The 24,782-nt window shown below is 46.9% G+C and overlaps 1 pseudogene; it reads left to right on the forward strand.

Annotated features, from left to right (window-relative positions):
• The first annotated feature begins 7,014 nt into the window (after nucleotides 1-7,014).
• LOC105714101 (uracil-DNA glycosylase-like) overlaps nucleotides 7,015-24,782 on the forward strand; it is a 29,101-nt pseudogene continuing 11,333 nt past the window's right edge.

A 24,782-nucleotide genomic window follows, 5' to 3' on the forward strand; every position in this document is an offset into this window, starting at 1 on the left:
ACTTATCACAGTTGAGTTAAGGTTATTTCTGTTAATCATTCCAAGTGGCCTATCATTTAAGATACAACTATTATTCTTATTTTGCAGACGAGGAAGAGAGGCTGAAAAAGGCTAAGGAATGTAACAAGCTTGACACAACTTGCAGAAGACAAACAGGGTTTGAATCCAGGGTTGTTACTAGTATGGGGTGTTAACTTTTGGCCAGTCAAAGCCCCTGTTTTTCTACCCTCAACTGGTGGCTGATTTCACCTAGGCCTTTACATACAATTCTATTAGAATTGTCCTCCCTACATCATGAAAAAATGCTTAATCTATAATGACAGCAGACATCCCTAGTTGACCAGCCTGCACTCTCCTGCTTAATGTAAGCATGGCCTCAGATTCCTTCTTAACACAAGTGTTTTCAGCAGCATCTTCCGACTGATCAGAATTGGCATGGTAGAGGCAAATGATATCTCCTCCCTGATCTAAAGGGTTTACATGGATGCCAAGTGACTTGAGCCAGAGATACCTTTATAGAGAATCAAAGCGGCAGGCACTTGTCTCTTTTCCCCCCGAACATCCATAATAAATGGTTACAAAAGAGTGTGATCATGGTAGCTATTCTCTTACAGTTTAGTTTTGTTAGAATTTATTCCTAATTGAAGACAACTTAAGGTTGCTTATAATAAAAAGCACACAACCTTTAACTGGACATTTTAAAAAATCATATTAAACTGAGAACTGGAAAAAGAGAGATGATTTTGCCAAGAATTTTATTTGGTATGATTACAATGCCTTAAAATTAAATTTATCCCTGAGTTCTCTGGCAGCCAGATAATAAAGGGCAAGAAGATGTATGACTCGTGTGAGTTCTCCTTGCCTGATAAGAGGGAGGCATAAACTAACAGCTTGTGGGTTAATCTGGCCACAAGTTTGCTTGGCTTAACTGTGCACAATTTAAAATAAGGATAGTCCACTTGAAAATCCAGCCTTTCTTTAAAGATGGTAAGGTATGATTCCTCCATGCTCATTTCTCTCAAGTTCAACCAGCAGCAGGAGCTGAGCAGTGCTCGTCCCTTTAGACCAGCAGGCCCACTCCCCACCCGCTCATCTGTGTTTTTCCGAGCTCATCTTGGACTTTGTTCCCTTTCGCTCACTGCTCCTGCCTCTTCAGATCTTTGTTTTTTTCCTTTCCCAGACAGGATCTCCCTCTGTCACCCACGCTGGAGTGCAGTGGGTGCAATCTCGGCTCATTGTAACCTCTGTCTCCTGGATTCAAGTGATTCTCCTGCCTCAGCCATCCGAGTAGCTGGTATTACAGGTGTGTGCCACCATGCCTGTAATTTTTGTATTTTTAGTAGAGGCGGGGTTTCGCCATGTTGGCCAGGCTGGTCTTGAACTCCTGAGCTCAAGTGATTCTCCCACCTTGGCCTCCCAAAGTGCTGGGTTTACAGGCATGAGCCACTGCACCCAGACTCTTAGTCTCTTTCTCTGCTTCTAAGCCATCAAGTATGTTCCTGCCTTCAGGCCTTTGCATGTGCTGTGCCCTCTGCCTGGAACGGCGTGTCCCCTGCACAGCTGCTGGCTCAGGTCTTTGCTTAATTATCGCCTTAGCAGTGAGACCTTCCCTGACCACCCCTTAGAAAACAGCTGCACCCCCCACGACTCCCTCCTACATTTTTTCCATGGCATTCATCACTATTTGATCTATCTCTATTAGTACATATTTGTTGAGTTTTTTGCTCTTACATCCAGCAATGCAATTCTCTGGGGAATGAAAATGGGGACTGGGGCTGGGGTTCTCACTTGTTCCCTGCTCTATACTCAGCACTAGAGCAGTGCCTGGCACGTCAGAGACATTGAATGTAGGGGATGAATGCATAAAAATCTATGATCAGTCAACGTTAATCTGTGAGACATACATGGATAATCTTTCCAAATAAAGATATCTTTATATAAATATAAAGATTAGAGACATAAAGATGCATTGTTTTATCTTGGGCTGTAAAGATACAATGCTATAAAGACAGTTATATTTATATCTATAGTGCTTGCAGATTAAAGGCCAAACAATGACCAGTAGTCACAGAAGGCAAAGACAATGGAAATGCTGTTTACAGTTTCCTTGCATGCTGTTTCTGTGAGCTCCTTTTCTTGATAAGTGCTATTAACCCTTTGTGGGATTGTTGGATTCTTTCTTGAAATAGCCCCAGTTGGCCAAATGTTCTCACAGGTTAGAATCCAAACATGGATGTTCAGATTTGCAAACAGCCCTTACAAACAGAGGGCTGAACTTGGGTTCAAGCAGCATCTCTCCTCCCCAGCTGCATTTCTATTTGGGCAGCTGGGTGGGGATAATCCAGCCTGCACACGCCTGGCCTTATTCCATCAATGTTCGCCACGCTCTGCATCCACCCCATGTGTCTCCGTGGCCCTAAGCCCATGCCATGCATCTCCTCTTCAGCTCACCCTAACAGGAGTCCTCTTGGATCCAACAAAATTTTATTTCAACACTACAACCCAGAAATGTGTCCTTCTCCAAGGCAGGGCTGGCACTGCTCACGGCTCTGAAAAGTCCACTGTGGTCAGGATATCCACCCTGATCTGATCCCACTTTCTCTGCCTGGAGAAGCCTTTTCATTTAATGCATCCCAGCACAGACCTAGTGAAAGCACTTCAGCTCCCGATTGTTGATAAAATGAGTAGAGAGAGGGACTCTTGCTGGAGCCTGCACAGTGGTGCTGGATGAACTGTCAGCAGGTAGGGGACCACTGTGTCAGTCTTGCTGCCCCAGAAGCTCATCTCCCTTTCCCCAAGCTCCTTATCTCTTTCCACCTGCAGCAAGATGCCTCCCAGGGGAGCCCCACTCACCTCCCACCTCCCAGACCCTTACTCCCTCACTAGTGAAGGCCAGAAGAGGATGGAGGTGAGGTTCTCCTGTTTAGAGGTCACCCTCCAGTGCCAAGAACTTTGGAGTACCCTTGGGCAGTGGGGTCATTTTATTCCCAAACCCTACAAGATTCTCCTGCCGGGGAAGGTTTCTTTTCCTCCCTTAGGAAGCCACTTCCGGAGGCAAGCTTCAGGAGAAAAGGAAAAGCAGATGTCAGCCTGTGTCACAGAATAATCATTCGCTCAGTGCTTGTATTTTCCTACCAATTTTGTATTTTTCAAAAAGGACAATAAAACAATTGTACTCTAGGCTAATTAATGACAAGCTGGTAAAAGCATCTCCTCATTGTTCCATTTATTTCTCCATTTCTCCCAGTTAACAGCCCTGTCTCTGAAATGAATCAATGTCGTTTACACAATGCTGTCACCCCATTGTTCCTTTATCATCCTCCATTTTCATAAATCGGGGTGTTAATCCCTTAATGGCTTTTCTCAGTGCTTAAAAAAAATGAAAGGAAAAAAAAGAAAGGAAGAAAAAAAGCCCAGCTCCTGCTCATTCTTAATCTGCCAGTAGACAATGGGTGTTTACACAGGCAGCCCTGTGAGGTGTTTACTCAAACAAGCAGGTCCATTTGGGGATTTAGCCCCTTCTGTTTGTTGTCTAAACAGGAGGCCACCTGGGGATCCACCCCTTTCCCAGGTGGGGTCTGCCCCAGCCCCCTGCCCAGTCCTTTCCGCTGGACTCTGATGAGGTCTCTCACGTTTGCCCTGATGGCCCAGGAAAGCCTTGATGCGAGGTCGGGGTACAGGATGGGAGAAGATATGATAGGAACTTCCTGGTCTTTCCAATCCACAATTCCATGCCTTTTCAATCAAATCCCATGAGGGCAGTGGTGTATCAGATGGGGTCTCTGGACCAGTGACATCAGCGTCACATAAGAATTTGGTAGAAATGCAGATCAGTGGACCTATCCCAGACCTGCAGAGTCTTCCAGCAATCTGGGCTTTCACAAGCCTTCCAGGTGACTTCTGATGCACTCAGAAATTTAAGAACAACTATACTAAGGGGTTTAATTCTGAGGTTAAAAAGTAAATATCTGGAATGAAAGCTCGTTTCATTTAACAAATACTGGCTAACTTCTGGTCTTTGTTTGGCAGACTGGTATTTTGAACTGGTGCCTGTTGCCGTGAAGTTCAGTCTATTGAGCAGGCTACCCCAGGCTGGACCCCACCCTGACCTGATCTTCACTTCTCAGTCCTGCATAATGACTAGCACAATAATAATAGTATTATTATTACCCAACACTAGGGCATCAGAAATTGACTTCTAAGCAGCTCAGTGCTTGTATGGTGGCACAGAAAAAGGGGCATGTCCAGACAAGCCTGGGAGATGAGAACCAAAGGCATCCGGGGATACTAGGAAGTAGGGGTGGGGAGGGAGCCAAGAACCCTACCTCAGCCTCCTGCGCACAAATCTGGGCTTTCCAGAATGTCATGTGCCCTCACTCAGTGAACACATCCTGGCTGAGCTTTTGCTCTGTGCCAGTCCATGTACAAGTGCTTGGAGACTCTGAGGTAAATTAGAAAGTCCTTGCCCTTAAGGAGCTCACAATCTTGTGAGTGCACAGATAATTTGCACAAACCACTTGAAAAAACCCCTGCAGAATGTTGCAATAGCCCTTCTGAAATGTGACAAAGAAAGAAGCCATGATTACCACAGTGTAGGTGGTTGTGATGGTGGTGAAGATGGTGGTAGATATGGTGGTGTTGGTAGTGGATGTGGTGGAGGCAATGGTGGTGATGGTGGTAGAGGTTGTGGTGATGGTGGTGGAGGTGATGGAGATAGTGGTGGTGATGGTGGTGGAGGTGGTGGTGATAGCGGTGGAGGTGGTGGTGATGGTGGTAGAGGTGGTGAAGATAGTGATGGTGGTGGTGGTGATGGTGGTGAAAGTGGTAGAGATGGTGGTGGAGGTGGTGGTGATGGTGGAGGTGGTAGAGATGGTGGTGGAGGTGATGGTGATGGTGGTGGAGGTGGTGGTGATGGTGGAGGTGGTGGTGATGGTGGTGGAGGTGGTGATGATGGTGGTGAAGGTGGTGGTGATGGTGGTGGAGGTGGTGAAGATAGTGGTGGTGATGGTGGTGGAGGTGGTGAAGATAGTGGTGGTGATGGTGGTGGAGATGGTAGTGGAGGTGGTGGTGATGTGGTGGAGGTGGTGAAGATAGTGGTGGTGATGGTGGTGGATGTGGTGGAGATGGTGGTAGAGATGGTGGAGATGGTGGTGGAAATGGTGGTGATGGTGGTGGGGGTGATGCAAATAGTGGCAGTGGAGGTGGGGTGATGGTGGTGGAGGTGGTGGTGATGTGGTGGAGGTGGTGAAGATAGTGGTGGGAGTGATGCAAATAGTGGCAGTGGAGGTGGGGTGATGGTGGTGGAGGTGGTGATGATGGTGGTGGAAGTGGTGGTGATGGTGGTGGGGGTGATGCAAATAGTGGCAGTGGAGGTGGGGTGATGGTGGAGGTGGTGGAGATAGTGGTGGTGATGGTGGTGGATGGGGAGATGGTGGTGGAGATGGTGGTGGAGGTGGTGGTGATGGTGGTGGAGGTGGTGATGATGGTGGTGAAGGTGGTGGTGATGTGGTGGAGGTGGTGAAGATAGTGGTGGTGATGGTGGTGGATGTGGTGGAGATGGTGGTAGAGATGGTGGAGATGGTGGTGGAAGTGGTGGTGATGGTGGTGGGGGTGATGCAAATAGTGGCAGTGGAGGTGGGGCGATGGTGGTGGAGGTGGTGATGATGGTGGTGGAGGTGGTGGTGATGGTGGTGGGGGTGGTGGTGATGTGGTGGAGGTGGTGGTGATGTGATGGAGGTGGTGATGATGGTGGTGAAGGTGGTGTTGATGTGGTGGAGGTGGTGGTGATGTGGTGGAGGTGGTGGTGATGTGGTGGAGGTGGTAATGATGGTGGTGGAGGTGGTGGTGATGTGGTGGAGGTGGTAATGATGGTGGTGGAGGTGGTGGTGATGTGGTGAAGGTGGTAATGATGGTGGTGGAGGTGGTGGTGATGTGGTGGAGGTGGTAATGATGTTGGTGGAGGTGGTGGTGATGTGGTGGAGGTGGTGGTGATGTGGTGGAGGTGGTAATGATGGTGGTGGAGGTAGTGGTGATGTGGTGGAGGTGGTGGTGATGTGGTGGAGGTGGTAATGATGGTGGTGGAGGTGGTAATGATGGTGGTGGAGGTGGTGGTGATGTGGTGGAGGTGGTAATGATGTTGGTGGAGGTGGTGGTGATGTGGTGGAGGTGGTGGTGATGTGGTGGAGGTGGTAATGATGGTGGTGGAGGTAGTGGTGATGTGGTGGAGGTGGTGGTGATGTGGTGGAGGTGGTAATGATGGTGTTGGAGGTGGTAATGATGGTGGTGGAGGTGGTGGTGATGTGGTGGAGGTGGTGGTGATGTGGTGGAGGTGGTAATGATGGTGGTAGAGGTGGTGGTGGTGTGGTGGAGGTGTTGGTGATGTGGTGGAGGTGGTAATGATGGTGGTGGAGGTGGTGGTGATGTGGTGGAGGTGGTGGTGATGTGGTGGAGGTGGTGGTGATGTGGTGGAGGTGGTAATGATGTTGGTGGAGGTGGTGGTGATGTGGTGGAGGTGGTAATGATGGTGGTGGAGGTGGTGGTGATGTGGTGGAGGTGGTAATGATGTTGGTGGAGGTGGTGGTGATGTGGTGGAGGTGGTGGTGATGTGGTGGAGGTGGTAATGATGGTGGTGGAGGTAGTGGTGATGTGGTGGAGGTGGTGGTGATGTGGTGGAGGTGGTAATGATGGTGTTGGAGGTGGTAATGATGGTGGTGGAGGTGGTGGTGATGTGGTGGAGGTGGTGGTGATGTGGTGGAGGTGGTGGAGATGGTGGTGGAGGTGGTAATGATGGTGGTGGAGGTGGTGGTGATGGTGGTGGTGAAGGTGGTGATGGTAGTGCTGGTGGTGGAGGTGATAATGATAGTGATGGAGGTGATGGTGATGGTGGTGGAGATGATAATGGAGATGGGGTGGCAGCAGTGTTGGTGGTGGAGGTGAAAATTCTTGTAGAGATGAGGCTGTCATGATGGTGAAGGTGGTAATGGAGATACTGGCAGTAGTGATTTGAAGGCAAAGATGGTGATAAAGGTGGTGATGGAGATGATGGTTGTGATGGGGGTAGTTGTGGAAGTGGTAGAGGTGAAGACAGTCATGAAAATGGTGGTGGTGGAAGTGAAGATGGTGGTGGTGGAGGTACAGGTGGTGATGGTGGCAGTGGAAATGGTGATGGAGTTGATGGAGGTAAAGGTGGTTGTGGAGATGGTGATGGAGATAGTGGAGGTGGAGGTGGTAGAGGTAGAGATGGTGGTGGAGGTGGTGGAGACAGTGGTGGTGATATAATTGATTCTATTGGCTAGCTTAGAATAAACAGGTATTGTTTTGGTGAGAACCTAAGCCATCTACTCCACATGGCTTACTTTATAATAGAATGATTTTACTATTCCATTGTTTTTATTAGCATAACTTTACTATTCCAGCAATACACTTGCCCAGTCAATTAACTTTATTGTTCATTACCAGAATATCCTGAAAATCCATCAGTTCTCCATTAGAAAGCATTCAATGCTTTACACTGTAAGACTCTTTGAAGCAGCCCCCTCAAAACCCTCACTTTGCTGTTTTTGCCAATCCTAACCTATCATAACATGGTGCTTACCTGATTCTAACTAACTTCTCCTCCTCTTGAAAATACTCTATAAGCCAGACTTGAGAATCTAACCTTGCCCTTCCCCATTTAAGATGCTGCCTGTCTCAGTCTATTTGCGTTGCTGTAAAGAAATATCTGAGGCTGGGTAATTTATAAAGGAAAGAGGTTTATCGGGCTCACAGTTCTGCAGGCTGTACAAGAAACACAGTGCCAGCATCTTCTGGTGAGGACCCCAGGCTGCTTCTACTCATGGTGGAAGGCAAATGGAAGTGGCATGTGCAGAGACCACACGGTGAGAGAGGAAGCAAGAAAAATAGGGAGAAGAGGGGGGGATGCCAGGCTGTCTTCAAAAACCAGTTCTTGCAGGAACTAATAGAGGGAGTAATCACTCGGTGCAACAAGGGAAGCAAACCATTTATGAGGGATCCACCCCATGAACCAAACACTTCCCATTAGTCCATGCCTCCAACAGTGAGGATCATATTTTGCCATGAGGTTTGGAGGCGTCAAACATCCAAACCATAGCACTGCCAAAGCTCTTTTGAGGTGATGTTCTCCCTCATTGCAGTGACCAATCAACTCGGCTTTGCTTTACCAACAGGCTGTTAGTGGTATCTGGGGAGCCAGCATTGAACACCTGTTTAAAAAGTTGTAGAATGACAGAACTACATTTTTGCATGATCTTATTCAGAGGGCCCATGGAGGCTTTTACTACCATAGGAAACTTCACCTTGTTGATTTAGGAAATAGAAGCAGCTGAGGTGAGTTGGGAAAACACTTGCTAGGGGTCTTGAGAAAATTTTTAAATCTTCCCTATGACTTTAAATTATCTATTTGCTTAATCATTTGTTGAATGTTTGTCTCCTGCCAAAATTATAACTCCTTGAAGGCAAGTACTGTGTCGTCATCACCCTTTGCCTCCAGCTTCCAGAAAAGTGCCTGGCACATGGTAGGTTCAGTTGTTGAATTAATGAATGGGTGGATGTATGGAGGAAGGGATCTGGGTTACAGTCCTGGATCTGCTACTGATTTGCTATGTGCCTTTGGCCAAATCCATTCTCTTTCTAGGCCTCAGCTTCCCTACAGGTCCACTGCTGGGTGAAATCACTCCTGCAATTCCACATTTATGTTTTTGTCATTATGTTTCCAAGGATAGCAGCTATGTTTCAGGCTTCGAAGGAGGCTAGGTAAGACAGCAGATGACCACACTGTTGGAGGGCTAAGATGGCAATTCCAGCATTCATCATTCATGGCAATTAATTTGAAATTCTCAGATCTGGTTCTTTTCCCAACCCCTGAGACTTAGTAGGATGAGCGGAGGTCAGGATGCGTCCTATCTGTCGGCCATGGCATTCATGTGAAGTGTTGCCTTCTCCTGCTTCCCTCCCTTTCCCTTTGGGGTGTGTGTGGGTATCTGGGTGCACACTCTGGGAGTGTTTTCTGTGGCATGTGGTAATGGGAGCCCTGGGCCCCTTTCCTTGTTTTTCTGTTGGTCATGTCAGCTGTCCTCAATCCCTGGCACAGCCTGCTCTGGGCAAGGGAATGTTGTCAGCCATTTACACCTCCCCAGGGATTAACATTTCTCCTCTCCCTTCCAGAGATATTTATAATTAGGATGTCCCATGAAACACAAGGGTTGGCAGGTTCTAACCTCATCAGTGGTTCCTGACTTACCAGTTGTGTGAACTTGGGCAAGTTATGTAACTTCTTTATGGTTTAATTTCCTAATCTGCAAAATGGATATAATGCTAGGAGTCACCCACTAGGTTGTTGAGAGGTTAAATGAGTTAGTACAGTAAAACACTAGGACAGAGCATGGTGCACACAGCACACAAATCATAGCCATTGGCCACTGTTCTCATCCCGTAAGTGCCTGGTGATGCCTGACTCGAGGTCTGGGCTCTGTGATGGAATACTACCCAGCAACAAAGAGGACAGAGCTGTAGATACAGACGAGGACTTGGATGGATCTCAGAGGCACTTTGCTGAGTGAAAGAAGCCAGTCTCAAAAGGTGACAGACTGTATAAAGCCACTTATATGCCACTCATAAAAGACAGAGTTATTGTGATGGAGAACAGATCAGTGGGGATTAGGGCTAGGGATCAAGGGAGGGTTTGACTTTTTTTTTTTTGAGAGTGGACAGGGTCTGTCTGTCACCCAGACTGGAGTGCAGTGGTGCAATCATCGGTCTGCAGCCTCAAAGTCCGAAGCTCAAGCCATCCTCCCACTTCAGCCTCCTGAGTAGCTGGAATTACAGGTGTGCACCGCCATGCCTGGTAAAGTTTTTACTTTTGTAGACATGTGTGGTCTTGCTTTGTTGCCCACACTGGTCTCGAATTCCTGGGCTCAAGCAATCCTGCCACTTCAGCCTTTCAAACTGTTGGGATTACAGGCATAAGCTACCATCCCAGCTGGGGTTTTACTTTTTAATTTTGGGGTGATGGAATTGTTCAGTGTCCTGATTGTGGTGGTGGTTACATGATTCTATATATGTGTTAAGATTCATAAAGCTGTGATCCCCCAAAAGTTAATTTTTTTGTATCATTATTTTAAAAAATTGTAACTGGATAAATGTTCTTGGCCTTTATGTAGCAGAATATTGTTACCTCCTTTCTCTTGGCACGATAAAAAAGAACACATCCTTAGATGTTTCAGAAAACAGAAAGCCCCCTACATAAAGTGCCTCCCGGTAGAGAAACAAACCTCCACGTTTGAAACCTGCTCCAAACCACTCCTGGGCTCTGTAAAAAGGCCCAGGCAAATGAGAACTCCAGATCAGAACCTGGGCGTGGGGGAGCTATTTAGAACTCCGGCAAGCTACTTAAAGAGATTTAAATGCGCCGTTTCCTAGTTATTCTGAGGTGCAGCTATAATTGCTGTTCTTTCCAAATAAATCCTTCAGATTAAATGGATATCGAGTGTGTAAGTTCAACGATTGCTCACGGCACGCGGCACGCGAACCTTGTCAAAGTTCAGAGTGAGTCAGTCTAGATTAACAGGAGGAAGTTGGCAAACATTGTTTTAGTCTTAACACTATCATTTGGTGCTGGTGTTGAATGTTTACATTTTGGGGAGAGAAAACTCAGGCCAGATAAGGCAGCCTGGGGCTACACTTGGGAGTCAGGAATCTTGGCTTGGCAACAAGGTTTTGTAATTTAGGGGGAGTCCCTGCTCTCCTCTCGACCTCAATTTTGCCACCTGCTTTTTGGGATTAGTGTGGGTTGAACTCAATCTTCTCCAAGGCTCTTTTCTATCTGGTTTATGGCTGAGAACGTCTCCCTTCTTTCTACTTTTGGGGATGTAGTTTCCCTTTCTTCTTTCGCTAGCACCTGCCAGTGTGTGGCCTCTGTTTTAGGGACACCCCGCCATGTCACCAAGACGATGCTAACTAGGTCTGTCTTGAATTTGATGAGCCGTCACCCATCTGCCTACCCAAAAGCACTTCTCTGAGCAAACTTGTGTACAAATGCCAGCAGGCAGCACAGAACATCGGAGAAACATGCCCAGAGGTGCCGTTAGGAGGTTGGAATTATGAGGTGAGCAGTAAGAAGCCAAAAAATCAGGGAGCCACTTGAGCAGAGAGTATAAACATAAATATCCCCAAGCAGGCCCCAGCACTGGGTTTTTATGTTGATGTTCTAATATGTTATCCACTAAGGGCTTATTTACGCCGTTTTGGTATTCCCTGCAATTCATTTATCTGCATAAGGAAGAGGCGCTAACAGGACAGTTCCTCATGAACAGCGTCCCTATGTGATCCTTCATGCCCAGATCTATAATTCATGAGCTGATGGCCTGGTGGCAGTTTCCATAAAGGCCACGCCGGGCACCCAGTCGTTAACGTCCACACTGTCATGCATGGAATCGAAATAAGCCCACTCTCCTTCTATTCATCACGACGCCCCCGACGTGTGGGCAATGATATTATCCAAATATTATTAAAACTTTGAACCCTGTCCCCATAAATTATGACCAAATGGCTCCATGGCCATTAGGAGAGGGGAATGTATGGGCTTCAGTTGCTGCCGAGTAATTATGTGCTTAAAAGGAAGCGTGGCTGAGCATCTCCCTAGTAAAAAAGAGAGAAGCTAGGATCATTTGTTACTGCTGCAGCGCTCGAAGCTGGACCGTTCAGGCAGGTCAAGTCAACCTTACAGAAGGACAATTATCTGCCTAGAGAGACCAAACATCTGTTATTAAGTATGAACAGGCATCAAGGCAACATGCTAGAAATCTTGTCCACTTCAAACGCTTGGCGTATTCCACACAACACCCCCTCGCGTTTTGTTACTGCAGCAGTCAGCTTTGAAATATGCCCTATCTTCCCTCCCCCAGCCCCTGGCTTTCATGTACCCTGCAGCTGCTAACGATGGTGTAACTTTAGAAGAACCTTGCTATCTTTCTCTGGCTCTTTAAGTAATAATAATAATAATACTTTTTTGTAACTTATTTTTCCTCCCAAACTTTCTTTTGCATTTATTAGCTATTCAAGGAGTATAGCTGTGGCAGAGATAACACAGCGTTTCGAAGTGCAAGGGCAGCCTGTGTTCACATAAGCAGCCGAACGGCTCTTTGATGCATGTATCTGCAGCAATTCGTAGGCTGGGATGGTGCATGGGAGAGACATCGCTCTGTGTTGGGATTATAAAATGGGAAATAGAGTTGTTCATGCTATTGTGGTTCTCTGGACCATGTGTATGTTAGAATGCTAGGAGAATGGGGAGAGGGACCCTAGAAATCAGGTAAGAGGAGGCAGGAAGCAGGTCAGAAAAGAAGGCTACAGGCCAAGTGGGTTGAAATGGGGGCGGGCACGACAGCAGGATGAGGACAATGGGAATGCCCAGGGAGGTAACATTGCAATCACTCCAGCTGAGCACTTCCAGACAAGAATAGACAGAGTGCAATTTTCCTCTCATAAAGATTCAAAGTATAATATCAAGTAAGGAGAGTTGGGCCATGTTTGTGGAGGAGGAAAGGCAAGACTCTCCTCCGCTAAGTGACGTATAATAAGAGACCAGATTCCTTTCTTCTCAAAGAGAATGGAATCTCCAGCTCTTACAGAGCCTTGCAATCTGAGCATCTTAAAGATATATGATGTCTGGATTAGCTTCAAAGTAATCCAGGGTGGAGTGAGGATAGGTGGGGCTATAGATGAAACAAAATTGGCCCTGAGTTAATCATTGCTGAAGCTGAGGAACAGGCACAGATTATTTTCAACGCTTTTGATTATATCTGAAAATGTCCCATAATTAAAAAATAAAACCCCGAGGAACAGAACTCCTTTCTGATGTGAATAATCAAGAGAGTCAGGAAAAATCTCATCTTCCCAGGACAGAATATAAACACAAACCAGGGAACAGAAGCAACAGAAGCCAAGACTGGCTTGTTGGTTTTGTGCATCCTCAATGCTCTAATCCATTCCGTAAACGTATTTCCCAGAAAACCCTTCTTAAAACACGGTTTTACGGTGTTTAAAACACTGAGAAAGGCATCCCAAGTTTCCCCTGGAGAGCCAGCCCTCTTCCACGGCAGGTTCCTAGATGGCAAGTAAGATTAAGCTCCATCCTTATCTCCTCATTTCATTATAAGGGCAAACAGGGGACCAAGGCGTGGCTCACTGGAACATCCGCTGGCCACAATGATTGGCTTAGAGGAGGTCAAGTGACTCAAGCCAATGAGACTCAACCCTGGAGCTTCTGTTGAAACTATAGCTGAAGGACCAGCTTGTCAGTCCTGGCAGCCATTTTTGCCATTTTTGCTATCCTGATGGGAGAATCTGCATGAGAATAAAGCTGTTCCAGAAGCGTACATGAGAGAATGAGAGATGGAGAGGTTGAGAAATCTGCCCCTGAATAATTCAGTTAAGTGAGTCAGTTATTTCTCCTTTTTTGCACGATCAGGTAGAGCTGGATTTCTGTCACTTGCACTACGAAGAGTCCTGACTGGGGTAGTAGCAGAACATCCTGGAGGTTACAAGGAGAAGACACCCAGCCCAGCTTTGGCAGAGGACTGCAAGCATCAGCCATGGGCTCGAGCGAGATGCTAGGTCAGTGCGCGGTAACCTTGTCCTATGCCCATGGGGATGTCACTGATTTACTAGGGCGTCTTTCCTGGTGAGCCCAGATGGGATCCCAAGTTCTTTTCCGTTCAGTATTGCAGGCAGCCATTATGGATTAGCTGCATGTGGCACAAGGACAGACCCTGGCCACTGCAGAGGAGTGGGGCAGGGACCTTTTCTGGGAGGACCCGGGGTGGCAGGTGCCACCATAGACCCAAGGACACTTCACAGATCTGGGTAGAAGAACTGAGGCCTCTAGGCTAAGGGGGTGCCTAGTAATGTCCTGGAGGGTGAATGAGGAAGCCCCTAAACTGAGCTTCTTGAATCAAGGCAGAGGCAAAGGACTGCATCTCAGCAGCTTCTCCCAAGCTGACTACTGTAGATGGGTGTGACTGGTATCAGGCTCCTTGAGGCTTCAGGTGACGTTTTAGCCTCCTTAATAGAGAAGCAATGTGGATTCCCAAAGCCACAGTGCCTGGGTGCAAAGCCTGGGTTCAAACCCTGTCTTGGCTACTTTTTAGCTATGTGACCTTGGCCAAGGTACTAAACATCTCTGTGCTTAAGTTTCTTATCCGCAAAATGGGAATAATAATAACATTCTCTTGCTTACTTTCCCATTTGTTCAGCACTGACCTTGGACCAAACACAGGGATAGTTTTATCTCCAGATGACCTCTTCAGATTCATTTTACTTCTCAGATGCTGTAAACCTTAATAGGGATTCTAGAAATTCACCCAAAGACCTTGATGCATACCCTCAGGCAGCTTCAGAACAATGCCCTGGTCCTTTCTTTCCCTGTGAGACACAGTGCATCACTTTCCTTGCCTTGTGGATCTTCACAGAGACAAGGGCTCTACTTCTTAGATCTGGGAAACGGAATTTCTGGGGGATGATATAACCTGTTCAAGGACCATCAAGTGGGATGTGGAGATCTGGGGTTGCATCCTGGGTCTTTTGGACTTTTTCTTTTTCCTTCCTTCCTTCCTTCTTTCCTTCCTTCTTTCCTTCCTTCCTTCCACCCCTCCCTCCTCTCCCTCCCCTCCCTCCCTCCCCCTTCCTTCCTTCCTTCCTTCCTTCCTTCCTTGTAGCAGAGTCTTACTCTGTCACCCAGACTGCAGATCTCGGCTCACTGCAACCTGTGCTTCCCAGCTCAAGTGATCCTCCCACCTCAGCCTCCTGAGTAGCTGAGACTACAGACATGCACCATGCCAGGCAAATGTGTGTTTTTGTAGAGAGGGGGTTTTGCCATGTTGCCCAGGCTGATCTCAAACTCCTGAGTTCAAGTGATCTTTCTGCCTTGGCATCCCAAAGTTTTGGGATGACAAGCGTGAGCTATGGCACCTGGTCTGTCTGACTTATTTTTATGTTATACTGATGTAGACCAACTCATCAACTGCTTTGCTTAATATTATGCTTTCTGGTGAATGTGTCTGTGTCTCCCATTACACTGATAGCTCTAGAGCCATATTTCATTCACCTCTGCCTTTCTAGCCCCTACAAGCACTTGACTCAGGGTAGGCTCTCAGAACAGCTATAGACTTGTATTGCCAGGGGGTTTATGCAGTTGCCCAAAGGTGTAAATCCGGTTAGCATCTGGAGAAATGCTAGAAATACACCTTCTGTTTGAAAGGTCCCACTACAGCCTGCACTATGCATTCCTTGTTGGGTTGCAAGAGGATGCCCACTTCCAACTGAGATCTTTGTCCTTTTCTCTGACCTAAAAGATCTATGCCTAAAACTGTGCTTCTGGGGACAATTAGATAATTCAGTGAAGGGCAGCCTCAGAATATCCCCTCTGGGCCAGGCTCTTCTGATAGTGATGCAGCAGGCAGCCTGGCCCTAGTGATCATCTATCTCCACGAAGGGATACTGAATGTCATTGCTCAACCAAAGCTCCTTATTTCCTGGGAACGGGCCTCTCCTCTTTTGATTTCCTGTTCCCTGACCTCTCTCTAATTTATGGCTTTTGTTTATGATTCAAAGTTAAATGTTTTCAGTTCCGTTTTCCTAAAGACACAGATTTCATCCTCTCTTCCCCGCCCCACAAGTTATCCACTGCTGGTCTCTGAACAGCAGGCTCCCAGAAGGGAGAGAAGTCCAGTCTAATGAGACCTCCCACTCCTGCAAGTGAGGGGCGGACCAGTCTCAGTTCAGCCATTTCCAAACTGTTTCTGAAGAGCTTATACGTATCTGACTTCCAGAAGCCACAGTGTACATTTATTTGATCCATATAGTGTTAACATTTTAGACACACTCCTAAGGCAAGAGGATATCAACAGTGGGAAGTGGGGGAACACAGCTGGGCTGGACCGGGTGCAAGGGCCTGCAGGAACAGAACAGGCATGGAGGGATTAGGCAGAGTCTGAGGACGGAGCTGGCTGCAGATTGACACCTGGAGGAAGCCCAGGCATCCTCAAAACTCCCTTGCCTGGGGTAACCTTTTCCCAAAGAACAGATTCTGTTGAGCAAATGGGACCATTTCTGGATCTCACTGACAAGATCTACCTCTAGTCATTATCTGCCCTCTGGTCAAGAAGAGGCTTTGGCCCGAGACAGGAGGAGTGCTGGGAAAAATGCACTTTGGGCCCTATCCACAAGAACTGGGCAAATGCTTTTTAGAATAATGACTCTTCAATAGCAAAGACATGGAATCAACTGAAGTGCCCACCCATCAATAGTGGATTGGATAAGGAAAATGTGATATAGATAAACCATGGAACACTGTTCAGCCATAATAATGAACAAAATCATGTTCTTCGCAGCAACATGGATGCAGCTGGAGCCCATTATCCTAAGCAAATTAATGCAGGAACAGAAAACCAAATACCGAATGTTCTCACTTAAAAGTCGGACCTAAACATTGAGTATGCGTGGACATAAAGATGGCAACGACAGACAGCAGCGCCTACTAGAAAAGGGAGAGGTGGGTGCGTGCTGGAAAACTCCTTACTGGGTACCATGTTCCCTACCTGGGTAGCAGAATCATTCATACCCCAAACCTCAGTGTCATATAATATACCTGTGTAACAAACCTGCATCTGAATCCAAAATACAAGCTGAAAAATAAAATAAAATAATGACTCCTTTTGTCAAGCAAACAATTTACCAAAACCACCTCTTGATGCCATGTTGTTGGTCAATGCTATTAGTCAGAAGGGCCTTCTTGGAATTTTTCTCTGTCTGGAAGACCACCTGCAAACATCCCCAGAGCTGATCCAGGGACTTGGGTGCAGTGAGGCTGAGGTCCAGGCTGCTGTTGTGTTTTCAGTTGAGAGGAACTGGGCTGGGTTTACAAACCCAGGGCCTCCCTCAGCTCCACCCTGTCCTTACCTCTTCACATCCTCTCCAGCCTCCACCCTGGCTGTGTAAATTCCAAGTCATTCAGTTTGATGGGTGCCGGTGCCTGGCATGATGCCCCTCTATCAATTTGGAATTCCAGAGTATTTCATGGGTCTCCTGTTTACCCCATCTCACGTGATAATTCAAGAAAATTCAAATAGAGTTTTAGAGAAGAGTCCACCAGTGACTGATGGCTGCTATTCACCGAACTAATGGCTGAGCACAGAGGAGCCCAGAAGGGAGAAGAGAGCTCATGCCAATGCTGAGTGTGATGACAACATTTTCCAGGGCTCATCTCCTGCACTTGAAGTGATGCTTTAAGTGTTCTGTAATTCCTGCTGTAAAGAGAAAATATAATATCATGGGATAATATAAACTACTAGACTATGTCAAGATTTAGAAAGTGTGGGGGGATCAGAGAGGAATGAGAGGGGATGTAAATCCAGGTGGAAGATCCAGTGAGTAAGAGAATTATCATCCATGACATACAAACTCCCTGCTTTTCTCTGCAAGCTGTTTTCCCTCCTGTTACAGGCTGAATAGTGGCCCTCAGTGCACATTTTGAAGCCCTAACCCCCCGTATCGTAGAATGTGACTGTATTTGTAGATAAGGCCTTTAAAGAAGTAATTGAGGTAATACAAGGTGGGCTCTTATCCAATCTCACTGGTGTCCTTAGGACATCAGGACACAGACACACACAGAGGAAAGACCCTGTGAGGACACAGGGAGCAGATGGCCAGCTATAAGCCAAGAAGAGAGGCCTCGGAAGAAACCAACTTTACCAACACCTTTTTTTTTCTATTTTTTTTGAAATCGAGTCCCACTCTGTCTCCCAGGTTGTAGTGCAGTGGCTCGATCTCAGCTCACTGCAACCTCCGCCTCCCAGGTTCAAGCAATTCACCTGCCCCAGCCTCCCGAGTAGCTGGGATTACAGGTGTGTGCCACCATGCCAGGCTAATTTTTGTATTTTTAGAAGAGATGGGGTTTCCCTATGTTGGTCAGACTGGTCTTGAACTCCTGACCTGACTCCTTGATCTTGGACTTCCAGCCTCCAGAACTGTGAGGAAGAAATTTTGTGGTTTAAGCCACCTGATCTGTGGTATTTGTTATGGCAGCCTGAGCTGACTAATACACCTCATTTGGACCTGGAATGTGCAATCTGCCTGGGCATCTTGTGGTCAGGTGAACATAACTTTGAATATGAGGCTGGCTGTGGATGGGATGAATTTAGGGAAAGGGAGGGAGGATGTCTGGAGGCCAGAGTAGAGTGGAGCTGATGATCCTTGGCTTGTGTAACTCTAAAGTGTAATTTCTCCCTGTGTGACCTAACTGGTAACCAATGTTTCCAGGGGCAGGGGGTGGGCTTGGGAGTTAAGTTTTGGGGGCATAATTCTGTTCTCTGCCAGAAAAACTGACACCTCCATCTCCTCTTGCCCCTCCTACAAGTTGGAATTCTCTAATTCCACCATTAGAACCTTCTACAGCTTAAGGCCATGTGTACTAAATCTGTAGGACCATCGGAATCATCTCGGGGTATTTTATAGAAGGTCTGCGTCTGGGCTCAGACTCACTGAAACGGAACATCAGAGGTATAGGAAGAGGTTTCCAGATCAGGTGGTGATGCGCCCCCAGATTTGGAAGGTAGTGGGCTTTGGGTGGTGGTGGTGATATTGTGGTGGTGCTGGTGGAGTTAGTCACTCTGTGTTGCTTGTTCCCCAAGAGTCAACAAGTAGAAGTGGATGGGTGATGAGGGGATCCTTTAAATGACCAGGGAAGGGGCTCGGGGTTAGGTCTTGCCACCTGCCTGGTCTCCCCTACAGCCATGCTCATCCTCATCTCTGAAGATTCATAAAGTCATGAAGAGCCTTTTGAGTTCTGAGGAAAGTCGTGTAATGCTCCTAGGTTCTCGTTTTAGAAACTAAGCCCTTAAAGCTGAGACCTCTGGGCCTTGGCTGGCCAGAGAAGGCTGTGCTAGGTGCTGGGTGCTGGATGCTAGGTGCTGGGTGTGCCATTTCTGCGCAGAGTGCTTCCGGGATATAAGGAAGCAAAGGGACTCTGCCCACCTCCCCATCTGTGCAGCGGATGCCTGGGTGAGGAGGTCATTGACAAGTCAATGGCGAGGCAGAGGAGGTGGCATGTTTGTGGCAGTCCACCTTGGTGGAGCTCAGTTGGTTACTTGCCTCTCTCTGCCTCAGTTTCCTCTGCTGTCAGCTGGGGATGTGGACAGTTCTTTCCTTGTAAAGAACTTGCCATGAATCCATACAAAAATGCAGGTGAAATGCTTAGCAGAGTTTCTGGCCCAGAGTAAGCATTTGACAATGATGAAGATGATGAAGATGATGGTAGCAATGGTTGGGCTTTTGTTTAAGTGTCCTAGGGGAGACATTTATTATGCTTCACCACTGCCATGAAGACAAGAACCTTCCAAAAGAGTATACTCTCTTCTTGAATATTTCCACAGCCCAGGAGTAATGTACTCTGTCCCGCCTGTGGTGCCTACCCCCACCGCCGCCAGAACCCTGCCCCATCATCAGTTCAGTTTTGAGGGCACTGGTCCACGATCCAGTCTCTTGTCTGATTCTTCCCTAGAGAATCTGGACGAGGGGGACAGAAAGGAAGATCCAAGGTCTGCCCTCCCCACGACTCCGATAATGGATAGAACATCTGGCGAGCTGCAGGTGCCTCCTCGGTCTATCTTATGCCTACTTGATAATAGATGATCTAATCTGTCTCTCCATAGCACTTCCTTCTCTGTGCAGGTGACAGAGATGGAGTGATCCCATCCTTCACCTGGAGGAAACACGGCTTCCCAGGGAATGCACTCTGCATTGCAGCAGGCCAGGGGTGGCATCCTGGGAGGATTACCATGCTTGCTGCTTACAGGCACCGCTGTGTGCAGCTGTGTCACGGGCTGGACCACCCGCCAAGGGCAGGGCATCTCTAGGCAAACCAGGAGAAATCAGAAGCTTTATCTAGGTTCACAAACAGTCTGGCTGCTTCTCAGTCTTATTATTCCCCAGTAGCATTTCTTATAGAAAGCAAAACACTTAGGCTTCCTCCCCCTCCTTTAAAATTGCAGTATGTTGAAGTATTTCAGGCATGCAAAAAACTCATAGAGAATATTTCATAAACATTAGCATGCCCACCACTCAGCTTAAGAATCAAAGCATTGCAAACACAGTTGAAGCCTGTTCACCATACAATTCCCTTCCTTCTCTCCCTCAGTGGTAACTGCTGTCATAAATTTTCCCATATATAATTTTAAGTTTGATTGCATTTGTACGTGTCCATGTGCTTTTACACCTTTAGAGAATAAACGTGGTCATACTGTTGGTTGTCTCCGGCAGCTTTCTCGTTTCCTTTTTTTTTCATTATTGATTTGATAGTTCTCCGTGTTGTTGCCATGAGTTCTGGAGTTCCAGTTTGGTTTAACTTCCAGCCAAACTGTGACAGCATCATGATCTCCCTTTATTTATCCATTTTCCTGTTAACTGGTATGTGGTATCTTTCCAAATCTAATACATATAATCTTGTTAGATTTCATGCACTTTAGAAATGAATATTCTTCCATGTGACTCCTCATGCAAATATGCAAAAATTCCTTTCTATATAGGTGGGTGAGGAAATGCTGGGTCTAAATGTCAGGAAGTACCGAGTAAGGGGCACTAAGTGAGAAAAACAGCATGGACACACTTTGGAGGAGATGGTTGCAAAAGCCTCCATGGGGAGTGGTTGAGATGGAGAGGGTGAGAAGGGGGCAGCTGTGGGAGGGATGGGAGGGGGAGCTTCCAGGCAGAGTGAAGGGATGAGCCAAGGCCCTAAGATGAGAATCCACAGACTCACTGGGGTCTCAGATGGAAGGCCCACGTGGCTGGGCTACTGTAAGTGAGAGGAAATGGAGAGATGGGCAGGGTCAGGTCACGAGGGACTTCTGTGATTTTCTGGGTAATTTCCCAGTGCTCAGTGTTTGTTCCCGCTGTTGTTCATCTCTGAATGTTCACGTCCTGCCCCTTCTTGTCTACGCCTAAGCTGTGCCTTCCACTTGAAAAGCACTCTCTACAACAATCTTTCGGCCATGGCTAAGTGTGATGCATCCTTCAAATGTTCTGTTGCCTCCTGGATCCCCTCTACCACCTCTAGGAGAAAGGATCTCTCTCAAGACCTGTAGCATTTCGCTGCCTCACATCCAGGCTGCTTGCTCTGTCTGTTCTCAGCTTCTTTTTAGTCATGACTCCTACTTGAAGGGGAGCATCTTGAGTGCTAGGACCATGTCCCTTTATCCTCATGTTCACTCTTCCCCTTTCCTGTATAGTTCCCAGCCCCAGCAGGTCAGTATGTTTTAAATGTCTTTTCCAGCTAGAGTAGCCTGTGCAAAGGCCTGAGGCCTGAGAGAGATCATAGAAACATTTGAACAACTAGAAGAAATATGCAAGAGCAAGGAGGAGAAGATCAGATTGTGGAGGCCTTGGAGACCATGGAAAATATGTAGTTTTTTGCTGAAGCATCAGGAAGACACTGGAAGGTTTTAAATTGCAAACCACAATTTATTAAGTTATTAATAACTGGAATTGGCATCTTAGTGATATTTGACTCTCAATTGGTCCATGCTTGAGCTCACCAAAGGAATAAATCTCTAACAGTGGAAATTACAGCTCTGATAGTGAAGATATTTCAAAGGTGGGTCATCCAGGAGTGCCCCTGGAAACACATCATGGATATGGTTAAGGATGGATAAGGCCAACCTTGCCTCAACCCAAGGACAATTATCCGAGATGCATGGATATGGCTAATTCTTCGACTGCCTTTGTCAAAATCGTGTTCTTTTTAGTGAATAGAGTGAAATAAATATCCCTCTTGGCCTCATTGTTATGGATGTCACCTTCCTGGCTTGAGTACCAGCTTGCTTTACATTGCCGTCAATGCTTTCTGCAAACTGTTTTGAGTTAGGAGAAATTAACCCTCAATGACCTGAGCTCATGAAGTTTACAAATACTGCCTGGCAAATTAAGGGGTTTGCAGAGGATATGAGTACAGTTTACAGTTCCCCAAAAAACTGCTTGATGACTCTCACAGTAGCCCATGGCAAGTCAACAGAGGTATAACAATAAAAATTAGACAAAAAAGTAACTTTCACTGGTCATCAGTGGTGACCTGCCAGCTTCTAATTTATGTGTAGCCTGTCATTTAATCCTCCAACAATGAAGTGAGGAGGTTGGTTATTCTTACTTTTCTGAAGATAAAACCAAGGTTCAGAGAGGGTCACACAAGAAGCGGCCACGCAGGAGCTAGAGCACCACCAGCCAATGGACATGCTTTCTGTGATACTTTCCATGTCTCCTGGGGGCCTCTTCAGCTTTGGAAGTTCCACTTTGGGTAGAGTGGAGCCATCCACACGAATTTCCTGGTGTGTTAGTTTCCTAAAGCAGTGGTAACAAATTTCTACACACTTGGTTGCCTAAAATAATGAAAACTTATTCTCTTATAGTTCTGGAGGCCAGAGGCCTTGAGTCAGTTTTACTAGATCAAAATTAAGGTATCCACAGGGCCATAGCCCATCCAGAGATTCTAGAGAGAATCCGGTGGTTGCAAGCAAGCCTTGGCTTGTGGCTGCATCACTCTAAGCTCTGTCTTCTTCTTTTGTTTATGTCAAACCTCCCTACACCTTTCTCTTATAAGGACACTTGTGATTGCATTTGAGGCTCACCCAAATAATCCAGCATAAACACCCTAATGCAATAAAATCTAAGAATACCGCTTTTTCCAAATAAGGTAACATTTACAGTTTCCAGGATCAGGATCAGATACTTCTGGGAATCATTATCCAGGCTGTAATGCCTGGTTCTGTGCCCGAATTGCTCACCTCATCCAATAACCCCATGAGCAGTCAGAATGTGAACAGGGAACATCCTCTGTCCCTCAACTTCCCTTTTGGCCAACCAGAGCATAACTGGGCTAAGGCCTGGGTAAGCATTTCTCCCCAACATGACATAATGTTTGTCTGAAGGTAATTCTGCTTCTAAATTATTTGCAAATGCTTCTCACATTTCTCTCCCTCTTTTTAGGATTCAGAGCCAATTTGTAATAAGCAAGAGCAGTTTGACCCAGATTAAAAGATACAATTAGTCTGTCTGCTTGGTAAACCTAAAAAAGTACCACTTACAACAAATTATTGTGTTTTTGACAAAGGGAGATGTCCTGGCAGAACAATAAAGCCCCTACCACTGATAAAAGCCTTGTAATTTACTCAAAACACTCAAGTGGGAAGAGAGAGCAGCCCCTTGGAACCTGGGATCTCAGCCTGTCCTGCTCTTGTGGGAAGTGGCCCTCAGAAGAGGAGTGGACTCCATTACTGCCCCGAAGAGAAGAGATTGCCAAGTGAGGGCTGGGAGCCTGCTCCTCCACCTTTCCCTTAGAGCTGCTAAAGGTTGCTTTCCTGGAAATGGAAGCTCTGTGGGATCAAGTATGTGAGGCCACCCTGGATTATAGATTAAAGTCCCACTAACTCAGGTGGCCAGCTAGCTGGCCTGACCAGCCAAGGATGAGGCCATCTTGGATCATGAGGGCCAGCTAGTCAGTTGTCAGGTTGTGTCTGTCCCACTGGGGACACGGGCAAACTCTAGGGGCTGGGTACTGATGAGTCTCTCTCCTTCTTGACCTCATCTTCCTTTCATTGATCCTGACCTTGGCCTCAGGGGGTTGCAGATCCCTGGGAGCCCCCCACAGCTGCTGCACATTGGGCCCTCACTCTGGGCCAGTGTTAATGGGAGTTCCTTATGTGGATCACCCCATTTAAGTCTTACAACCAGCGTGGGGCAGGAACTCTTGTTATGCTTATTTTATAGATTAAGAAAGGGGGTTGTTATGAGTTAAACCGTGTCCCTCTCAAATTTATATGTTGACCTCCTAGCCTCCAGTATCTCAGAATGTGACCTTATCTGGAGGCAGGGTCTTTACAGAGGTAGTGAAGTTGAAGTGAGGTCATTAGGGTGGGCTGTAATCCAGTAAGACTGGAGTTCTGATGAAGAGGGGAAATGTGGAAGCAGACACGCACCCGGGGAGAACACCATGTGATGATGAAGGCAGGAGTTGGGGTGATGCTTCTCCAAGCCAAGGAGAGTCAAAGATGACCGGTCAGCCCTGGGAAGCTGAAGCAGGGACTGGGAGCAGCTCCTCCCTCTAGCCCTCAGAAGGAACCGACCCTACCGACACCAGTCTTGGACTTCTTGCCTCTGGAGCTGTGAGGCAAAAATATTTATGTTTTTTAAGCCACTCAAAGTTTGCAGTCTTTTGTTCTGGGAGCCCTAGGGAACTAGTGCATGGGGCCAAGAAGGTAACTTCCTGGAGCAGACATGGGCACCTGGCTGACCTATGGTTGTTCCCAATACTTTTTCCACTTGTTGTCTTCCACTATGAGGACTGGAGAAGCAAAATATCTGTTTTCCCCATTCTTTTAATCTGGCCAGTGAGACGTAGGCCTGTTGGAAGTTTCTGGGAAAGGTTTTGCTCTCCTGATAAAAAGAGACAGACAAGACATGTCCCACTGCCTTTGCCCTGGCCCAAACCCCTCTTCATTGCTCATCCACCGACAGATGCAATGCCTAGCACTTCAGGGGCCAGCTTGCAAAATGAAAAGGCCCCAAGAGTCTCAGAGTTGGTGACCCTTTGGTGATTGACTTCTTGCAGGTATGAAAAACAAACCCTGATTTGTTCATGTCACTGCAGTTCCATTTTAATGCTATGTACTGCACAGTGCGTTCCCAGTTGCTCTAACATCCCAGGCTAACCAGCTTGTGAGTGA

The sequence above is a fragment of the Aotus nancymaae genome, unplaced genomic scaffold, assembly GCF_030222135.1.
Source record: "Aotus nancymaae isolate 86718 unplaced genomic scaffold, 86718_ANA_hifiasm-v0.15.2.pri h1tg000030l, whole genome shotgun sequence".
NCBI classification, from domain to species: Eukaryota; Metazoa; Chordata; class Mammalia; order Primates; family Aotidae; genus Aotus; species Aotus nancymaae.